The following is a 19,618-nucleotide window of genomic DNA, read 5'->3' as shown; positions in this document are numbered from 1 at the left end:
GGTCTTACAAGTGTTAAGGCTAGAAAAAGAGGTTGGAATCAAGTTGTTGTTGTTGTTAAGTGCCGTGGAGTTGGTTCCGACCCATAGCGACCCTGAACAGGGTTTCTGAGGCTGTAAATCTTTACGGGAGCAGAAAGCCTCATCTTTCTCCCACGGAGCATCTGGTAGTTTCGAACTGCTGACCTTGTGGTTCACAGTCAGGTTGTAGAGGGCCTTAAAAACTAGGCTGAAGATTAGATACTATCTTGCATGAGTTAGAAGATGGTCTTGTTTGTTCCGATGACTGCTTACCATCATGACAAAAGCTTTGTATAGAACAAGATCTTTCAAATACCCTTGATGTGTTACAAAGAAGAAAATCTAAAACATGTTAGCAAAAATCTTAGTCTATTTAAAATGCTTAAATTTAATAAATTAATGTGTTTTATCTGAGCAATATAATGATGGTTTTCATAGGAAAATTATGAGATTTATTTTTAAAAATAAGTTAGTTCAGAGAGCACTTTGGTAGAAGGTTCAGTCATGAAACTTATTTAAAGTTGTATGACAAGCAACTTCTTTAAATTCCTGTCAACATTATCTTTGCATCTGAGTGTGCAATCTTATTCGGACATAATGACACTCTACTTTGTACTGACCTTCTCCTCTTGATTTCTTGGTTGTGCATGGTTGGTTTTGTTTGTTTGTTTGATCATTCTCTGTCCTCTGCTGCCAGTGTTCTTTTGATTTTTATCTATTTAATGACTTCTGACCAGTTCTGTTGCTGCCATGACCCTCATGTTTTGTCTGTATCCCAATTTCCCAGTTCTGGCTTCTTGCCTGTCTCCCTCGACCTGCTGCCATTCACAACCTGGCATGACAGATGGCCATAGGCTAATGGCAAGGGCACTTCATGCAAGCTTTGGCACTACAGTCACTTTAGTCACTTAAGACCTGTGACAGGAACAAAATGGAAAACATGACTAGGCAGCACGATGCTGTCCATGGCTCTTAGTGCTAATTCTTGACTGGACCACTGGTTTTCCACCTAATTGAATGTCTATAAATAAGAACTTGGATAAATAAAACCTCCCTTTGGCTCATTTTAAGGAGTCCTGGTTGCGTAGTGGGTTAAGCTTTGGGCTGCTAACCTCAAGATCAGTGTCTCAAACCCACTAGCCACTTTACCAGAGAAAGATGAGGCTGTCTGCACCCATAAAGATTTACAGTTTCAGAAAATCTGATGAGCAGTTCTTGATGGCAGGACTTTGTTGTTATTCTTTTCTTTCTTTCCTTTTTTTTTTTTTTTTTTGGTGGGGGTTGAACCATTTTGCAAATCGTTGTAATTTGGTACCTGCTGTTAGGGTCCAAATGTAAACAGAGTTGTGCTGGGACTGTGGGGTGGGGATGAAATAGGATGATAGTATGATACTGTTATTGTTCTCAAGGAACTCGCAATCCATGAGGAAGATGCTTATGTAAACAACAAATTATAAGTCACGCTGGTCAAAGTCCTATGGCAGAGTTCTAAAACAAGCCTCAGGAAGCCCAAAGACAAAAGCCTTATCTTGAACCAGGGAAAGGATTGATTCACTGAGGGGTTTAGGTTGTAGTCCCAGTTTTGATATGTATGTTTCTAGGTCTTTTAGAACCAGACATACAGCAATGAGTTGTTTTAAATAATTTAGTAGATTCATGAGAGAAGACGGCATTTAGCTACAATCACCATACTACTGGGTCATAGTCTGAGAGGTGACAATGGAAAAAGGGCAAGAAGAAAATGTTCATTATGGTAGAATCGTGACATACACATTAATCAATATAGTTTGTTCAAGGTCAAATAGTATGACAATATTTTGATCGTTTCTTTATTATGGACCCACTTTATCAATTTTCAGTAGATGTTTAACTATTGTAGAGTACACATTTTTTCACATGAGGAAAAAAAAATTCTCTACTTATTATATGTAAGGAGCTCTGGTAGCATAGTGGTTACAAGTCGGGCTACTAACCTCAAGGTCAGCAGTTTGAAATTATTAGCCATTCCTTGGGAGAAAGATGAGGCTTTCTGCTCCCATAAAGATTTATAGCCTCAGAAACCCTATACAGGGTCATTATGAGTCATAACACTCCATGGCACTTAACTACCACCACCATCACCACCACTACCACCATCACCACAACCACCACTTATTATATGTGTTCAAGATTGATTAGGAAATAAATATTCAAAATGCTTTAAAGTTATTATAAAATATTTTTCTCTTTGGAGAGAAAATTTGAAAAAAAGCACACAAAATCATGAATTGCTTTAAATGTTCTAATGGTTATTCCTAAAATTTATTTTAAAATAATGATATTATACCAAAAAAACACTTTACTTTGTTGATAAAAAGCAATGAAAAACAGTGACAATATTAATCCTACAAGAACATGACTAGGAAAAATTCCTTTGTAAAGTAGAGGTTTTAAATACCAGCTGGTTTGTATTTCCCACATTAATATTTGCTCATAGAATGTTGCATACAGGCATATGCATATGTACAAAACAATCTATTTCATGTTATGAACCTCTATATGCATATTTAGTTGTGGAGGACCTAGAACTTAATTTTTCTAGAACTGTAATTAATATTTTAATCTCCTCTTTTTCTGGATTGGTAAAAAATTAATCTTGTCAATTTGTGGTTCCCCTCATATTCCCGAGGTTCGTGATTAAGGTCCGGGGCTTTCTATACTTGTAAAGTACTAGAAAGTACTTGGTACTATCTGTCTAACCAAAGAAATATCAGAAAAGATGTCCCTTATTCCTGTCTTGAAGTATCCTAAGGCAAATATCAATTAACATCTTGAAATATCCCAATACAGGACATAAAATAATTCATAATGGTCTGTACCTATGAAATCCTCTATGCAAGAAAAATCAAGTAGAGGTAAATACAATCTGAGTTTTCATTTACTTTTAGATATACCTTGTGAGCCATCTTAATTATTTTTGGAAGTAGGTATATATATAACTAAATATGTATAATCATGTGACTGATGAATTTAAAAAATTGTTTATCATATTATTTCATCTAGAAAGGATTTCAGCATGCTAACAAATGCAGAAATATAACATTATAAAATAAAAAGATAAAAATAAACCTTACAAGAAACTATGGAAAATTGCTAGAAGTAGATGGAAAGTTTGATTCTGAGTTTTTAATGGCCAAATCAAAACCATCACACTCCACTAACGGTTTTGTGTGCTATCACAAACTATTTGGAAATAGCAGTTTCCCCAGGACTGGGGCCTAAAAGAAGGGTCTTCAATGGATCTCAGAAAAGCACCTGTGATATGGGCAATATCTTTAATGCCATCCCTAAAATCAATTTATCAAGTATAGTGATTTTTCTAAAGGGGCTAAAAACAATGTGGTTCAAGTACTTAACTCTCTGTTGGTGTGGTTTTAACCAGGAACAGTCTTTGAAACATCCAGAGGAATGCAAGTCAAACTGGCATTCAGCTGAACTGAGTACCTCCGTCTGTGATTAAATGAAGGCCAGGGGCCATACAGCCAACACGAATATGCCCAGGTATAATCTTGGTGTTTAGAAGATCCTCTGATTTATTGGGACCCAGTTGTGGGCACACTTAGTTTAGAGTGAAAAACATTCACCATGTGACTAAGCTTAGAGATTCAAGCAGAACATTTTGGACCTCAGGACAAACCAAATGAAAAGTAAACGTGTCACCTGTGTGATGTGTGACGTAGCTCTCAGACAGTACTATTATCAGAGGAGCCATCTGGTTGTTGCCTATTTTTACCAGTTATTTTCGAAGCTAGGTACTGAGCTCACTTGTTTCTGTGCTGCTAAAAGAGGGCGTATATTGTAAACATCAAAATGTCACATCTTTTAAAAGGAATGCATTTGAAAAGTATATTTTTATTTTCTTCTTTCAAATTTTAGTGACCTAAGGCGAAGGCCCGGATGCTTTGGTACACCGTAGTCACATCCATGTAAGTTCATTAGGTTTTTAGGAATTTCTCCTGTTTCAGAACCAATCTCTGTGTCCTAGCAAGACTGTTTCCTCAGAAAGTTGAGAAGCAAAGTCCTCGTTGACATATTGAATCTTATGATTTGTAAAACTATGTGCACCAGTTTGGCCCTGCATTATTTTGTAAGCTTTCTACAGGTAGGAAATACTTATATAACTTAGATACATATTTTAAAATTTGAATTTAAAAATATTTTAGAGAATTTTTTTTTTGTAAATACAAGAAAAACAATTTTTTTTTTTTACCACATATAAATGAATTTGCATTAGCAACGAATGACATCCTTTCATGCTTTCTCCTAATCTTTTGTTTTGGGTGTGGGGAAGTGGGTGTTGAGATGCAATTTATATATAATATGGTGCACAGATTTCAAGTGTGAAGTTTGAGGGGAGCTGTGAGCTGGACTCAGATCAATGGTAGAGTTACTGTTGTTTGACGATTATATATGCCTGTTAAACAATCACCCATAATAAGATATAGAATGGTCCCTTGAGTCCCAGAAGTTCCTCATGCCGCTTTGCCGAACATACCCCCACCCTCAAGAGGCATTCATGTTTTGATTTTCTATCAAAACAGATTATTTTTGCTTGTTTTTGAACTTCATATAAATGAAATCATATAGGGAATATTCTTTTGTGTCTGACTCTTTTCACTCAGCACAGTGTTTTTGAGATTTATCCGTTAGTGTGTATATTACTTGTTCTCCTGGCCAAATAGCAGTTAATTACGTTTGTTTATCCATTTTCACCATTGCTGTGTGATATTGGGATTATTTCCTGTGAAAACTACTGTGAAGATTCTTGTGCAAATTTTCTTGTGGATATATGTTTTCATTTTGTTTGTGGGGGTGCAGGGATAGATACTTAGGCATGGGATTGTTGGTTCAGAGGTACGTTTACGTTTCACTTAATAGGAAAGTGTCAGAAGTAACTGCAGCATTTTACCCTCTCACTGGCAAGCAGTAGAAATTCCAGTTGGTTCACATCTTCAACATTTAGGATTGTAAATATTTTTTATTTTAGGCATCCTACCTTTTTTTTTTTTTTAAGTTTTTATTGTGAATTGAGTGAAGAGTTTACAGGGCAGATCATCAGTTTTACATTCAACACATCATATATTTTGTTTCATTTCAATGATTATAATCCCTTCCATGTACCATCAGTTAACAGTATTTCTTTCTATCATTTTAGCTCTTTTTTTTTTTAAATAAAACTCTCAGGCATATATAATAATTTAAACCACCAAAGGGCATATTCTGCAAGTCAGCCTCCTGGTCGCCAGCTGTATTTATCACGATGCTCTAAATAGCAATTTCGAGTTCTGGTGTGGTGCTATGGGTTAATGTACTGTACTGCAAAGTTAGTTTGAACCACAAGGTCAGTGGTGACTGCTCACCAGTCACTCTTTGGAAATCTTGTACAGGGTCACTATGGGTAGGAACTGACCTGATGTTACTTAACGACAGCAACAACAACAATGTTATTTATTGGTCTGATTGTGAGGATTTTGTTTTCTCTACATTGAGGTGCAACTTGTACTGAAAACTGTAGTCTTTGATCTTCATTGTTGTTGTTAACATCATGATAAATAGAAAAAAGATAGAAGTTGTCAAAAGCTTCATTTTGTTTGAATCTGCAGCTAACACTCATGAAAGTTATCAGTCAAGAAATCAGTAAACGTATTGCATTAGGCAAATCTACTGCATAAAATCTCTTTACAATATTCAAGATCAAACTTCTTTTTTTGAGGACTAAGATGAGCCTGACCGAAGCCATGGTATTTTCAATAGTGGCATATACATGTGAAAGTTGGTCAATGAATAAGGAAGACCACAGGAGGATTGATGCATTTGAATTATGGTGCTAGAAAAGAATACTGAAAGTACCATGGACTTCCAGAAGAACAAATAAATCTGTGTTGGAAGAAGTAAGCATTAGTAAGCATTAAAATATTTAAAAGTCCTCTTCACTTTCAGCAAGCAAGGTTGTTATTATATGCAAATCACACACTGTTAATGAGTCTTTCTCCAATCCTGATGTCTTGCTTTTCTTCACATGATCCAGATTTTCAGATTATTTGCTCAGCATACAGATTGAATAAACATGATGGAAAAATACAACCCTGTTGCACACCATTCCTGATTTTAAACCATTCCAGTTTTCTGGAATACCCATTCTTCACAATGTTATCCATAACTTAACATATTTCACAGAGTCAAAATTCTTTGCATAGTTAATAAAGCACAAGTAAACGTTTTTCTGATATCCTCTGCTTTCAGACAAGACCCATCTGTCATCAGCAATAATGCTTGCCCTCTTCTAAATCTGTCTTGAGTTTCTGGCAGTTCCCTGTTGAGGCCTTGTAGTCATTTTTGAATTATCTTCAGCAAAGTTTGACTTGTATATGATATTAATGATATTGTTCGATGATTTCCACATTTCAGTGGGTCGCCTCTCTTTGGAATAGGCCCAATATGAATCTCTTGCAATCAGTTGGCAAGGCAATTGTCTTCTAAATTTCTTGGCATAGACAAGTGAGTGCTTCCAGTGCTTAATTAGTTTGAGAAAGCTTTCAATTTGTATTCCATCAATTCCTAGAGCCTTGTTTTTGTCAGTTCCTTCAGTGCAGCTTGGACTTCTTTCAGTACTATCAGTTCTTGGTCATATGCTACCTCTTGAAATGGTTGAACTTCTACCATTTCTTTTTGGTCCAGTGACTCCGTACATACCTTCCAGCTCAACGTCATTGTCTCTGCCTCCTTCTCTGGCGTCACTGCTTCTCTGGTTGGGTCCCGCTCTCCACTTTTCTCCCTTGATGGTCCCAGGGACCTCCGCTCCTAGACTGCAAAGTTAATCACTCCCTTCCTTGCTACAAAATGTCTACCTTTACATATCCAACCCTCACAATTAGTCTTGATAATAATTATTCACTATTGTATCACAAGAGACCTATCTGCATCTCCTTTTACCAGCCACACCCAGACAGATTGGTTACTACTCAGTGGAGAATCTATCTTCCGCTGCACCGTCTAGGCTCCCTCTTGAAAGCTTGTAAGCCAATCATTTCTTGCCTTTGTAGCCCCCCTCCCCATTTTGGGTAGCCTTCTTTGGATGCTTTCTGCATCATTCAATATTTTGCTCATAGATTTCTTCACTATTGCAGGAGAATGTTTCACTATTGCAATAGAATGTTTCTTTTATTTTTTCAGCTTGAGAAATGCTGAGTGTGTTCTTCCTTTTTGGTTTTCTAACTCTAGTTCTTTGCACATTTCAATATAATACTTGACTTTGTCTTCTTGAGTTGCCATTTGAAATTTTCTGTTCAGTTCTTTGATGATTTCATTTCTTACATTCACTTTAGCATCTCTATGCCAGAGACAAAGTTTCAGAGTCTCTTCTGACATCCATTTTAGTCTTTTCTTTCTTTCTTGTCTTTTTTTTTCTTTCTTTCTTTCTTGTCTTTTTAATGAACTTTTGTTTTGTTTTTTTCATCTATGATACTCTTGATGTCATCTTATAGCTGTTTTGGTCTTTGGTCAGTAATATCTAATTCATAAAATCTGTTCTTGAGATGGTTTCTAAATTCAGATAGGATATATTTAAGGTCACAGTTTGGCTCTCGTGGACTTGCTTTAATTTCCTTCAGCTTTAGCCTGAACTTGCGTATGAGTAATTGATGGTCTTTCCACAGTCTGCCTCTCATTTGTTTTAGATGATGATATGGAGTTTTTCCACTCTCTTAGATGTAGTCAATTTGATTCCTGTGTATTCCATGTGGTATATTTTATATTGTTTAAAAAAGTTATTTGCAGTGAATAAGCCATTGGTCTTGCAAAATTCTATCATGTGAACTCCAGCATCATTTCTATCACCAAGGCCATATTTTCTAACTACTGACCTTTCCTCTTTGTTTCCAATGTTTAATTTCCAATCACCAGTAATTATCAATACATCTTGATTGCATGTTTGCTCAATTTCAGACTGAAGAAATTGGTAAAATTCTTCAATTTTATTATCACTGGCATTAGTGGTTGGTGCGTAAATTTGGATATAGTGCTATTAATTTCTTGTGTTGTTGTTGTTAAATGCTGCCAAGTTGTTTTGGACTCATAATGAGGGTTTCCAAGGAGTGGCTGGTGAGTTTAAACTGCAGTTCAAACTGACTTTATTATCCAACAGCGCTAATCAAGGACTCCTTGTACTCCTTGTTTGCTGTCATTGTTAAGAGCTGTCAAGTTGGTTTCAACCCATAGTAACCCTATATAGGGTTTCCAAGGAGCAGCTGGTGAGCTTGAACCTGCAACCTTTTGGTTCAAACTGACTTTGCAGTCCAGCACATTAACCCAGAGTGCCACACCAGGACTCATGTTCTTTGTAGGCATATGGGTGTTATCCTATCACAGATAGCGATGTATTTCAAGATAGATCCTGTAATGTTATTTTTTGATGATGAATGCTATGCCATTGTTTTTGAACTTATTGTTCCTGGCATAGTAAAACATAAGTCAGATTCCAAATGGTCAATAAATGTCCATTTTAGCTCACTAATGGCTAGGATATGGAGTGGATAAGTACTGGAATACAAAATCGGTTTGAACCATAAGGTTGGAAGTTTGAATTTACCAGCTGCATTTCAGAGACACTAATACAGGGATGCTATGAGTCAAAACCTACTCCACAGCACTTGACAAGAGCAACAACAACAATGCCTAGGATATTGATGTTTATGCATTGCATTTCATTTTTGACATCTTCCAATTTTCCTAGGTGTTGGAGGAGAATATTGAAAGTGCCATGGGCTGCCAAAAGAACCAGTAGTCCGTTTTGGAAGAAGTGTAGCCAGAGTGCTCCTTGGAGGCCAAGATGGTCAAACTTTGTCTCTCATACTTCGGACATATTGTCAGGAGGGACCAGTCTCTGGAGAAGGATATCATGTTTGGTAAGGTGGAGGGTCAGAGAAAAAGACGAAGACCCCCAACAAAACGGATTGGCCAAGTGGCAGCATCGATGGATTCAAGTGTGGCAACAATTGTGAGACTGGCCCAGGATCGGGCGGTGTTTCCTTCTACTGTGCATAAGGTTGCTGTGGGTTGGTACTGACTCGATGGCACCTAAAAACAACAACAACAATTTTCCTAGAGTCATGATTTGTACATTCCATGTTCTAATTATTAATGGATGTTACAGCTGTTTCTTCTCATTTTGGATTGTGTGCCATCAACAAAAGAAGGTCCTGAAAGTTTTACTTTAGCCACATCATCATGGTCACCTCTACTCTGAGGAGGCAGTTCTTCCCCAGTCTTATTTTGAGTGCCTCCCAACGTGGGGAGCTCAGCTTCCAGCACTATATCTGACAATACTCTAGTGATAGTCACATTGTGTTTATTTTCATTTACTAAATTTTAGGATTTCTTTATATCCTAAAAGTTCTTTGACAGATAAATGTATTGCAAATATTTTCCCCCCACTCTGTAACTTTTGTTTTCCTTTTTTGCCTATTCTGATGATGTAGATATTCTCTTAAATTTATTTTAGTTATCTTATTGGTTAATTTTTGCTTATAGGTTTATAATTCATCTTGAATTAATTTTTGAGCATTACTTCAGGTAGAAATCAGGGTTTGTCTTCTTTTTTTCTTTCTAATCACAGGATCATTTATTGAAAAGGAATCATAATGTGTGGTATAGGATAAGCACTGGACTGCAAGGTTGGTTTGTACAGAATGCCAGCAGTTCAAACCCACCAGCCAATTCTCAGAAATCTCAGAATATACAGGGTCACTATGAGTCAGAACCGTCTCAACAGTTCTTAACAACAGCAATTGATTGAAAAGGTTTTCTTTTTCTATTAAGTTGGCTTGGTGCCTTCCTTGAAAATCAATTAATTATTTAAGTGTGGTCTATTTCTGAAGTCTCTATTCTGTTACATTGATCTATTTGTCTGTCCTAATGCCAATATCACTCTATCTTGATTGCTGTGGCTTTTGATTAAGTCTTGAGGTTAGGTAGTCTAAAGTATCCCAGCTTTTCTTTTTCATGATTGTTTTGGTAATTGAGGACCATTGTATTTCTAAGTAAATTTTAGAATTGGCATGTAACATTTTATTTAAAAGCCTGCAGGGATTTTTATTAGGATGACATTGGAGCAGTAAATTAAAATAGCATTTTATTTTTATTTATTAATAGCACTGATTCTTCAAAGCCATGACCATGGTATATATGGTCAATTATTTAGATCTTTTAAACTTTTTTGTTTGCCTGGGTGGATATTATGGCTCTGATGATACTGTAATAGAATGTTGTTGTTGTTGTTAGGTGCCATTAAGTCGGTACTGACTCATAGTAACCCTATGCACAAGAGAATGAAACACTGCCCAGTCCTGGGCCAACCTCACAATTGTTGCCATGCTTGAGCCCATTGATGCTGCCACTTTGCCAATCTATCACATTGGGGGTCTTTCTCTTTTTCTCTGACCCTCCACCTTACCAAACATGATATCCCTCTCCAGCAAATAGTATAGTTACATAAATTTCACTGTCCAGTTGTTTGTTGGTCACGTATAGAAATACAACTGAATTTTTCATTATTAACTACATATCTTATGGCATTGCTAAATTCAGTAGTTGCTTTGTACATTCCTTAGTATTTTCAACAAAGCCAATGATTTGATCCTTAATTAAAAGCAGTTTTATAAGATCTCTTAAATCTACATTTTTTTTGTTTTTATTTGATTTATTGCACAAAAGGTATCATTTTATGATACTTCTTTCTGATTTTTTTTTTTAACATTAACTCAGTCCCTTCTTTCACCTTGTTTGTTCCAAATATCTATGGCACCTTAGTCATATTCTTATTCTCACTTAAAATTCCTCTTTTTAAAGAGGTTTACATGACTATTTCTCCTTACAGGTTAGTCATATTTGTGTTGTCAACCAATTAACATTTTCAAGTACTCATATCTATGAAGTTAAATGTGATACCTTTTCATCTATGACTAATAGGAGAAAATTAAAGTACATATTTTTGGGGCAGGAGCTATACCTCAGGATCAGGAAATAACCAAATTTGAATTGGTTTGTAAATTCTAAAGCAGATAATTTAGTACAAAATTGCCTTAATAAACGAATTGCAAGTAAATCAAGACATAGTTATTTATGACTCAGAAGTGTCAGGCTATTTCTAAGGTCACTTTGACATTGCCTAATTGTGGAGATTTAAAAGTTCTATGAATTATAAGTCATTGAGATAATGGTTGTATTTGGTTCATTTAAAAGGATAAGAATATAAAATTTTGTTCACTGAAGAAGATGTTCCCTTATATCATAGTAGTTGTAAGGAAGATCTCTGAATTCCTACTATGAAATTACAAAATATGATCATTGCATGCGTCTTGTAAATCATATGTACCTTAAAAATCATTATTGACTTAATAAATCATTTCATGTATGAGTTGCTATGTTCTCTAAATTAGGTTATTATAGAAACAGTAAGATCAAAAGTTAAATTGATATTACTAATATGAAGTTTGTGAGGCACATAGAAATAACCTTGATGAGATTCATAAAAAAAATGAAACATTGATAAAATATTAAAACTCATGAATTTTACAAATATATATGTATGTTCATCCATTTATTTATCTATGGCAGTTCATATTTCAAGTAAAATTTATTATAAATATACCAAGATTAATCTTTAAAAGCCATTATTTTTAATTCTTAAAAATTAATGCATAACATTAAAATGTGGGGAAATATCTTATATCTTAATATCTAGAACTAATGCTTAGTTTTCAATTTTGTGATTGTCATTAGCTGTAATCAAATCAGCCCCTAATTCATGGCAACCTCATTCACAACAGAGGAGAACCACTGTAACCTAGAGGACTTTCATTGGTTGATATTTTTAAATTTACATTGTCAAGCCTTTCTTCTAATTTAGAAGTTCTGATAAAACCTGTTCAGCATCATAGCAAAACACAATGCTTCACTGACAAATGGATGGTTGCTACACATGAGATGTACTGGTTTAGAATCAAAACTAGGTCTTCTGTATGGAAGGAAATAATTATATTACAGAATCATGAATATTAATAATGCTAAATATGTGAGGAAATACAATGCTTGTATATAAACCACATAGTTTGTAGAACAGCTTCTTACCATGAACAGCACATTCATATCATCTAGGGTGCTGCAATATAGGAACAACATGAATGATACTCGGAAAATTAGAAGTGGTAAAAAATGATATAGAATGCATAAAGATCAATATCCTGGGCATGAGTAAGCTGAAATGGACTGGTATTGACCATTTAGAATTTGACAACCACACGATTTACTGTTCCAGGAATGACAAATTGAAGAGGAATAGTGTCACATTTATCATATAAAAGAACATTTTAAGATCTGTCTTGAAGCATGATATTGTATGTGATATGATAATATCCATACACCTACAAGGCAGACCAGTTAATACCACTATTATACGAATTTATGTACCAACTGCTAACATCAGTGATGATAAAATGGAATAATTCTACCAATTCTATCAAATGTGCAATCAAAATGTATTGATAATTACTAGTGATTAGAATGCAAATGTTGGAAACAAAGACGAGGAAGCAGTAGTTGGAAAATATGGCCTTGGTGAAAGAAATTATGCTGGAGATCACACGTACAACCAATGACTTAATCATTGCAAATATCTTTTTTAAACAACATAAAAGGTAGCATAGTGGTTATGAATCGGGCTGCGAACCTTAAGGTCAGAAGTTTGAAACTACTAGCCGCTCCGCGGGAGAAAGATGAGGCTTTCTGCTCGTGCAAAGATTTACAGCCTCAGAAACCCTGTACAGGGTCACTATGGGTTGGAACCGACTCGATGGCACTTAACAAGAACAGCATACACATGGATAACCAATGATACTAAAGGAAGAAGTCCAAGGTGCGTTGAAGGCATTAGCAAAGAACAAGGCATCAGGAATTGATGGGATAAAATTCAAAATCTTTCAAGAAAGTGAGGTAGCACAGGAGGCACTCACTCATCTCTGCCAAGAAATTTGGAAGACAACGATCTGGCCAACTGATTGGAAGAGATCCATATTTGTGCCCATTCCAAAGAGAGGTGACCCAATGGAATGTGGAAATCATTGGACAATCTCTTTGATAGCTCATGCGAGTAAAGTTTTGCTGAAGGTAATACAGAAACAGCTACAATCATACATTGACAGAACTTTCAGAGGTTCAAGCCAGATCCAGAAGAGGCCATGGAACGAGGGATATCATTGCTGATGTCCGATGGATCTTGGCTGAAAGCAGAGAATATCAGAAAGATGTTTACCTATGCTTTATTGACTATGCAAAGGCTTTCGATTGTGTGGATCATGACAAGCTATGGACAACATTGCGAAGTATGAATATTCCGAACACTTAATTGTGCTCATGAGGAATCTGTACCTGGACCAAGAGGCAGTTGTTCAAACAGAACATAGGAACAATGAACGTTTTAAAACTAAGAAAGGTGTGCGACACAGTTGTATTCTTTCGCCATGCTTATTCAACCTGTATGCTGAACAAATCATCCGAGAAGCTGGGTTCTATGAAGAAAAACGTGGCATCAATATTGGAGGAAGACTCATTAACAACCTGCAATATGCAGATGTTACAACCTTGCTTGCTAAAAGTGAAGAGGACTTAAAATATTTACTGATAAAGATAAAAAAGCACAGCTTTTGGTATGGATTATATCTCAATGTAAAAAACACCAAAATCCTCACTACTGGACCAATGAACAACATTCTTATCAATGGAGATAAGATTGAAGTTGTCAAGGACTTCATTCTTCTTGGATCAACTATCAACACTCATGGAAGCAGCAGTCAAGAGATCAAATGATGTATTGCATTAGGCAAATTTGCTGCACAAGACCTTTTTCAAGTGTTGAAGAGCAAAGATGTCAGCTTGAGAACTAAGGTGTGCCTGACCCAAGCCATGGTATTTTCAATAACCTCATATGCATGCAAAAGCTGGACAGTGAATAAGGAAGACCATAAAAGAATTGATGCCTTTGAGTTATGGTGTTGGAGGAGAATATTGAAAGTGCCATGGGCTGCCAAAAGAACCAATAGATATGTTTTGGAAGAAGTGCAGCCAGAGTGCTCCTTGGAGGCCAAGATGGCCAAACTTCATCTGTCATACTTTGGACATATTGTCAGGAGGGACCAGTCGCTGGAGAAGGATATCATGTTTGGTAAGGTGGAGGTTCAGAGGAAAAGAGGAAGACCCCCAATGAGATGGATTGGCCAAGTGACAGCATCAATGGACTCAAGTGTGGCAACAATAGTGAGGTTGGCCCAGGATCAGGCAGTGTTATGTTCTGCTGTGCAGAATGTCACTATGGATCGGTATCAACTTGATGACACCTAACAAAAACAACATCCATAATTATAGGTAATGTTCATCCAATTGTAGCAATTTACACTTGTTTTGTTGATCAAATAATTTTTTATCTTCCTCTATTTGAGTTCTGATCATCAAGCCATCAAAGCTACATTGAATGCGTACTATCTACAAGTCTGGGTGCTCTTGTGTGTCTCCCCTCACTTCATATCTCTGGATGCTTCACTGTCAGCTTTATCATTCAGTGGCTGTATCCCTGTTCATGGACTTGGGAGTCCCCACGTCTCACCATACTTTGGACCAATCAGTTCTTCTTCTCTCTCTCATCTCCGAGTTGATGGGAGTCTATGGAACATGGTCGAGTTCAGCCCATATCTTCATTGCTGCCTTTCCCCTCTCTATGGTATTTTTTTATGTTATTGAAAAACACATTTGCAATGAATAAGTCGTTGATCCTGCAAATTTCTATTATGTAATCTTCAGCGTCCTTTCTATCATCCCAGTCCTATTTTCTAACTACTGTTCCAATCACCGATAATGATCAATTACTTTATTTCCAATGTTCACATTCCAATCACCAGTAATGAGCAATGCATTTTGATTGCATGTTTGATCAGTTTCAGAGTGAAGAATTTTAGAACTCTCTCATATGATCCTCATTGGTTTTAGTGGTTGGTGTGTAAATAATAGTGGTATTAACTTTTCTTCCTTGTAGGAATATGGATATTGTTCTACCACAAGCAGCATTGTACCTCAAGATAGATCTTGAAATGCTCTTTTTGATGATTAATCCAACACCATTTTCATTTGTCATTCCTGAAATAATAAACCATATTATTATCCCATTCAAAATGGCCAATACCAGTCCATGTCAGTTCACAAATGCCTGGGATATCAATCTTTATGTGTTCCATTTCATTTTTGATGATTTCCAATATCCTAGATTCATACTTCATATATTCCAGGTTCTGATTATTGATGAATGTTTGCAGTTGTTCTCATTTTTGAGTTGTGCCTCATCAGCAAATGAAGGTCCTGAAAGTTCTGCTTTATTTGCTTCATGAGGCTGGGGTCCTGGGGTGGTGTTTTAGGATAATCACTGGACTGCTAACCTCAAGGTCTGTGGGTCTAGCCCACCAGCCAATCCTTGGAAGCCCTATACCATGTTTCTTGTAGTGGCAATCAACTTGACTGAATTTTACAACAGCAACAATCATTAAGAAGTGGTCCACCTCTCCTCCCAGTCACCTTAGTTTGGAAGTGCTGCTGAAACTTGTCCATGATGGGTATCCCTTATGGTATTTAAAATACCAGTGACATAATTTCCAGTATCACAGCAACACATAACACACCACAATACAACAAACTGACAGGCAAGTGTTGGAACATGCTATTTAGAGAACAACAAAGCTACGTCAAGTCACACCAAGTCCTACTTGGCATATACTGTTCCTTAAGACATTTCAAGATTTGAAGAGCTGTCTAGGTTAGGCTGGTCAATTAATGTTCATTGAGGTTTTTACTGCATTCTCTGAACAAGATTCTCTGAACACATGGAGACACACACGTGTGATTCAAAGTCTGTAGCATTAGTGTTCCTACTCCTGCCCTAAGTTGTTTGCTATTGTTGTTTCTCTCCCATCTGTTCTGGGAAGGCAAGTTCATGTGAGAGAGCAAGTCTCCTTCTGCATGACAATCAGAGCTCTGTCAGAAACAGTTGTGTATCATCAACTCCATAATAATTCCTCAGAGACCAGAGAATTACCTTAAAGATCCTGATTTACATGGTACAATTACTGAGTAAAAAGATGGATTTTGTTCTGGCTTGTTGAAATCATTCTTCAGAGACAGTGTTTGAAACACAATTTATCAAATGGTCTGTGGTCTACCTACTTCCAGATATTAATCTCTGCCTAGAGTGCTGAGAGGTTCTTTTCCTGTAAAAAAATTCCATTCTTGTGAATTTAGTCCATTCATGTGGAGTCAACCTTACAGGATTATTATTGCCTTCTCTTTTTGAGGTAATAGAATAAAAAAAAGAAAGAAAGAAAAGGCATTGGCAACTGATTGTGGGAGATAAGTGATCTTTTCTCATTCTTCAAAAATATACAAAGCTCTACTAAAATAGACCTTCATATTACGGGTTGCAGTTATCAACTTAGGAGGTAATGGGGTTTCTACTTTCTTATGACAAAAGCTTTCCATGTTAACACCACCTACTGCACAATATCTTGGCATGATGTGCAGAATTTTCTCTGTTATATATTCATTGAATGGCAACTTTCCCCTTATGTGCTCCAATATTTAGGCAAAGATAACTCCATGGGTTCTAAGAATGCAAACTCGTGTTCTCCTATTAAATAGCAAGGCAGTAAAACAGATACTATTTTTAGTTTGCTTGTTAATCTCCTGTTTTATTATATGCTACACATATATTAGTCAGAAAACTTTCCTAAAACATGAGCATGAATAAATATTGTAATTCTTTAATGCCTACCTTAATATTTCTAGAAAAATGTATGCTTAAAAAGGTAAGTTTGACAGAAAACTCTTTTGATTTAAATCTCAATCTTCTGGCTTCTCACCCCAAGATTCTACAAACCTATAACTTGTGGCTCTTCACTCCAAGCTTCTATAAACCTGGAACTTCTGGATCCTTACTTAAGCTTCTACAAACCTATAACTTAGTTAAACTGTGATCCCTGCTGAAGCAAAAAGATGAGATAAATAGACATGATTGGGAATCTCTTGTCTTCCACTTTTGGAGATTCCCAAATTTCAAGTGTTGGGGGAGGGATTGAGTGGTGTGAGGAAAGAAAAATCATCTTAAATATAGGAATTGACTTGGATTCTGGATGTGAGATGTAGGGATACTTTCTGAAAAATTTAATGTCGGCGAGTGACTTAAAGTTTATATGAAGTGTCACTTTCTTTCCTTTAGTAGTCTCAGTTCTATGCAGAATAGGATCTAATCCCACATTAGTTGCAAATTCTTCCCATCTCCTCTGAAATTATAATCTATTTAGATAATGTCTATTGGTTGAAAGGGTGAAGAAATAGTGACAAATTCTCTCCAATGTAAGTGCTTCAAATATCCACTCTGATCTGATATTAGAGAGAACTGAGATTTTAATAACAATTTGAGTATTTGGAATATTGAAGACTAAAGTTTATTTGTTATTTTTTTTTTTTAGGTTTGTATTTCAAATGAGAATATACTTGGGAAAATATTGTTGTGTTGTTTATTTGTTTGTTTTTTAAGTATAAAATACAGTTCTAAATGCTGTTAGTAGAGAACAGTGAGGTTCATGAAACCCAGAATAGTAGAATAAAGTAAATAAACCTGTTTTTGCTTAAAATATGGGAGTCATATTTCATCCTGCTTGTTATATAGACTATAGTAAGGAGAAAGCTGTGAGAGTATTATGAAGTCTTAGTTTCTGACTGAGGATACTGTTTGGAATGCTGATTGTCCTTCATTTCTTATGTGTAAGAGATGATATGAGTTTTATAAAAGTACTAAGTTTATGAGAGGATTAAGCAGGTTTTACTTTTATAGTCATAACATGTTCAAATGCATTTGCATCAAATGGTAGATATAATTTCTCTTTGTAATTGACATGTAAATCCCCAGCATAAATATAGCGCTTAGAAAACTATTTTATGAGTCTTTCTTTTATAAGGATTCTGCATGGGAAGAAGGTTACACAGCTGGAGATTGTTTAGAGACAATTAAGACTTATTGGCTTTTCAGCTGGTGATAAAAGCAGAGCTCCTAGACTCTTTGCATCTGGAAGTTCCTGCCCAGGTAAATTTCCTTTTAAAACAATAAGTACTTTAGTCATCTTAGAAAAAAATCTCTAACATCAGAGGCTCAAGGGGATGACTTACAGTAGTTTTAAGTTTGCATTCCATGATGAAAGCAAAGTATATATTTGTCTTTAACACAATTCATATGGGGTGAACCTGAAACCCTAGTTATCTCATCAAAATGATTATTTTTTACCTGAGAAAAATATTGAAGAATGCAGTTGTTTTTTAGCACTCTCTTCCTTCCATTCATATTGTTGTTAGATACCATTGAGTTCTGACTCATATAGACCTTATGAGTCTGTATGATAAACAGAACACTACCCAGTTCTGAAACCTTTGTCACCATTGCTATTATGTTTGAACCCATTATTACATCCATTGTGTTAATCTGTCTCATTGGGAGTCTTCCTCTTTTTTTTTGTTGACTGTCCATTTTTCTGTGTATGATGTCCTTCTCCAGGGACTGGTCCCTCCTGATAACATGTCCAAAGTACAAGAGAAGTCTCACCTTCCTTGCTTCTAAGGAGCATTCTGGTTCTAATTCTTCTAGGACAGCTTTGTTTGATCTTTTGATGATCCACAGTACTTTCAATATTCTTCACTAATACTATAATTCAAATGTGCCAATTGTTCTACTGTCTTCTTTTATTCATTGTCCAACTTTCACACACATATGAGGCAATTAAAAATACCATGGATTGGGTCAGGCACTCATTAATTCTCAAACTGAAATCTTTGCTGTTGAACACTTTAAAGATTTCTTTTGCAGAAGATTTGCCTGATACAATATGCTGTTTGATTTCTTGACTTCTATGTCTCTGAGCATTGATTGTGGATCCAAGCAAAATGAAGTGTTTGACAATGTCTATCTTTTCTCCATTAATCTTGATGTTATTCATTGGCCCAGTAGTGAGAATTTTTGTTTTCTTTATATTGAGGTGCAATCCATATGGAAAGCTGTAGTTTTTGATTGTCTTCAGTAAGCATTTCAAGCCCTCTAGCTTCCAGCAAGCAAGGTTGTGTCTTATGCATATCAGAGATTGTTAATGAGTCTTCCTCCACTCCTGAAGTCAGTTCTAGGATTATTTACTTATCGTACAGATCGAATAAGAATGGTGAACACATCTATCCTGATTTCATACCATTCAGTATCCCAAAAGTCAGCAGTTCAAACCCACCAACTGCTCCTTGGAAACCCTATACAAGATCGCTATGAGTCAGAACTGACTTGATGACATTTAACAATTTGTTCTGTTTGAATTACTACTTGTTTCATTCAAATGACTAGTTGTTTTGTTCGAATGTATCCCCTTGTTTTGTTCAAATGACTATTTCTTGGTCTATGAACACAATTAAATGTTCTGGAATACCCATTGTTCACAAT

The sequence above is a fragment of the Chrysochloris asiatica genome, unplaced genomic scaffold (assembly GCF_000296735.1).
Source record: "Chrysochloris asiatica unplaced genomic scaffold, ChrAsi1.0 scaffold00027, whole genome shotgun sequence".
NCBI lineage: Eukaryota > Metazoa > Chordata > Mammalia > Afrosoricida > Chrysochloridae > Chrysochloris > Chrysochloris asiatica.
This window is presented reverse-complemented; position numbering follows the sequence as displayed.